The sequence below is a fragment of the Nematolebias whitei genome, chromosome 1 (assembly GCF_014905685.2).
Source record: "Nematolebias whitei isolate Nwh7 chromosome 1, NemWhi1, whole genome shotgun sequence".
Taxonomy (NCBI): Eukaryota; Metazoa; Chordata; class Actinopteri; order Cyprinodontiformes; family Rivulidae; genus Nematolebias; species Nematolebias whitei.
The window spans coordinates 38970459-38974017 of NC_056498.1; the positions used below are offsets into that span (position 1 = coordinate 38970459).

A 3559-nucleotide genomic window follows, 5' to 3' on the forward strand; every position below is an offset into this window, starting at 1 on the left:
CGCGGGTGTTTTGGTCCACTTGTCCACGGGTGTTTTGGTCCACTTGTTTGCGGGTGTTTTGGTCCACCTGTCCGTGGGTGTTTTGGTCCACTTGTCCGCGGGTGTTGTGGTCCACCTGTCCGCGGGTGTTTTGGTAGACTCTGAACTTATTTGTCCTCTCTGGTCCATGAACGCCTCGGTGTCCCCCAGGAAGAGCTGGAGAGGGAGGTCTTGGTTGGACCTGTTGCCTCTATGACCCGATGACAGTCTCAGCTACTGCTGCACCAAATAAATCCAAATATCTGTAAGATGGAATTGATTCTAGATATTTTTGTTGTAAGTTTGATTAGCTGTGGCGGCCATATTGCTTTGGGTTGACTTCTTCTGTTGTGAAGGAGGTCTAGGACCCAGATTTGGAGCAGGAGGTTCATAAAACCTGGTCTTGTTTGAGCAAAGAAACCAACTTCATGGTTTTATTGATCCGGGTCAATAATCATGTTTCTGTTTATAGTAATAAAAATAAAACAGACCGACAGGAAGAAGACCTCACTGCTTCTGACCCGCCTGAGCAGCTCCAGAACCACTGAGGTGCGATCCAAACTTGACGGGTCGTGTCAGAATTCAGAGCCTGACGGAGCTGAAGAAACAGATGCTCAGATTTCTGCTTCATGGACCTCAGACCATTACTGGGCTAATAAAAATAAAAAATAAAAAAAGATTTTGAGTTTATATGATTTGAACTGGTTTACAGAAACCTAAATCCAGCAAAGATAACTCGGCTTGAATGAACCGCTTCCTGTCCGGGATGAAATTAACCTGGACCGCCACCTGGAGGCTGAACTTGGAACTGTTCCACAAATGTGAAAGATTTGATTTTATGTTATGTTATAATTATTAAAGGTCCAGGTGTCGTTGAAGGACAGAATATGGTTTTAGACGAGCTTCTTCTTTTTGTTGTTCTTGTTCTACTTGTTGTTGTTCTTTTGGTTGTTGTTCCTGTTCTTTTTGTTGTTGTTGTTGTTGTTGTTGTTCTTGTTCTTCTTGTTCTTCTTATTATTATTTTTTTGTTCTTTTTGTTGTTATTGTTGTTCTTGTTCTACTTGTTGTTGTTCTTTTGATTGTTGTTGTTGTTGTTGTTGTTGTTGTTCTTCTTCTTCTTTTTGTTGTTCTTATTGTTGTTCGTGTTCTACTTGTTGTTGTTCTTTTGGTTGTTGTTCCTCTTCTTTTTGTTGTTGTTGTTTTTGTTGTTCTTGTTGTTCTTGTTCTTCTTATTATTTTTTTGTTCTTTTTGTTGTTCTTATTGTTGTTCGTGTTCTACTTGTTGTTGTTCTTTTGGTTGTTGTTCTTCTTTTTGTTGTTCTTGTTGTTGTTCTTGTTCTACTTGTTGTTGTTCTTTTGGTTGTTGTTCTTGTTCTTATTTTTGTTGTTGTTGTTCTACTTGTTGTTGTTGTTGTTGTTCTACTTGTTGTTGTTGTTTTTGTTGTTCTTGTTCTACTTGTTGTTGTTCTTGTTCTTTTGGTTGTTGTTCTTGTTCTTCTTTTTGTTGTTCTTGTTCTACTTGTTGTTGTTGTTCTACTTGTTGTTGTTGTTTTTGTTGTTGTTGTTTTTGTTGTTCTTGTTCTACTTGTTGTTTTTGTTGTTCTACTTGTTGTTGTTGTTTTTGTTGTTCTTGTTCTACTTGTTGTTGTTCTTGTTCTTGTTGGTTTTCCACCTGATGCCCTTCCTGATGCAACCAGACCATCGAGCTACCACAGCCTCTGTGTGGAGCAGAGCTGCCATGTAGGACGCCCGGGGGGAGCAGATGGTGGAGGTTAAGGGCCTTGCTCAAGGGCCCAGAGTGGAGGGAACGAGGGTGGAGGCAGGTGTTGGTGGTAGAATGGAGTCAGTCATCAGAATTAAAAAGATAAAATAATCGGCCCAGGAGGACTGAACTTGAAAACAATGCATTCTCTGTGAATTTACTGAAAGCTGCTGAAGAAGCTGAAAATGAGCCAAAACATTTTAGTAGCTGTGCTGTGACTTGTGTTGTTGAAGCTAAAACTAAGCTTAAAGCTAAAAACGGCTAATAGTTACTGATTAAGGTAAATGTAGCAAAAAGCTAGCTGTAAGCTGAAAGTAGCAGAATGAAGGAAATTTAGCTAAAAGAAGAACAAATCCGCCTTGATGCAAATCTTCTCTTGTTCCTTGTGCAGAGAAAGCAGTGATGCTTGAACTTAAAGAACCTGAAGTATTCTGTTCGTGTCCCCCCCAGCACAGACTGGGGTTCTGCTCTGGTTCTGTGGGGCCTCCAGTGTTTGTTTGTGTCGGCGGTGGCGTCAGACCTGATCTCCATTGTACAAGTCGGACATTTCCTGGTCCGCGAAGGGAAGGGCGGGGGTTGTAGCTGTGCACAGGTGTGTGTGTGTGTGTGTGTGTGTGTTTATGAAGGAAAAGGCACAGGAAGAACTGGGATTTCCAAACGGTTGCGTCACTGTTGTCGTTTTGCACATCCGCGTCGTTTCTCTGACACGTGCTCTGATGGTGAATCGGTTTCACGGATGCTGCGGCTCTCGGGCGTCTTCGTCACACGGATGAAGATGAAGATTCAGGACCGGAGCCAAAACAAAACTTTTAACTAGAAGAAAAAAGAATTTGTGAAAATGAGCCACAGGAACGTTCACTCATTGTTTCAGCGTGAGTCACAAACTAAAGCTCCAAAATTAAACGTCTGTTCGCCGGAAGAGTTTAAAATGAAACGATGTTTTAATTTCAAATTAATGCAATTTAAGATGTAACCTTTAAAGAAGTTGAAGGGAAAAAAACACAAAGTGCAGTTTTACAAACGTGAGTTTCTCAAATCGGTTAAATTACAGCGAAGTAAGAACGATGAGAATTACAGCAGAAGCCTGTTAAACTGAAAGTTTAGTCAAATTCAAGGAGTTTAAACATCAAACACTTGTCCTTATTTTATGTCACTCAGTTTACTGGGATTAAAACATGCTTTATTATTATTTACATTGATTTTGTGTTTTCGAACACACGGAGCAACAAACTCTCCTCCTGTACCGGCTCAGCTACACGGACATTAGACAGGTACTGACAGACTTTCAGTATAAGAGACAAAAGGCTGCCAAGCGTCCCAGAGTCTCTCAACAGAGTACGTCTAATATTTTCCTGAAGAACATGATGCATAACTTCTCTTATCCGTATGCCAGAGGATGTGGCTCCTTCCATCTTTCCATCTGCATAAAATAAGCCTCCTGGCTAGAAGAGTGCCAGAAGCAATCATATTCCTCTCATACTTGCTGAAGGACGTATCCACTGGGGCCATCCCAAACTGTAAGACGAATGGTGACGGGTGCACAGTTTTTCCACATGTCCCAGAGAAAGTATAAAAAATAGATTGCCAATAGGTCCACAGCTTTGATCAAGTCCAGAATGTGTGTAAGAGCTGGAGTTTGTTTACAGCGATTACTTGCAGGATCCAGGTTGGCTTTGATCTTGGACAGCTTGTCTTTGGACCAGTGCAGACGGTGCACCACCTGGAATTGAATTACAGCGTGTCTCAGACGGATTGAGGACGAGTAAATGTTCTTAATGA

The 3559-nt window shown here is 41.3% G+C and overlaps 1 protein-coding gene across 1 annotated transcript in view; it reads left to right on the forward strand.

Moving 5' to 3' along the window:
* LOC119409929 (exocyst complex component 6B) overlaps window positions 1–3559 on the forward strand; it is a gene marked incomplete at its 3' end in the record, with an annotated part of 14781 nt that overhangs the window by 670 nt on the left and 10552 nt on the right.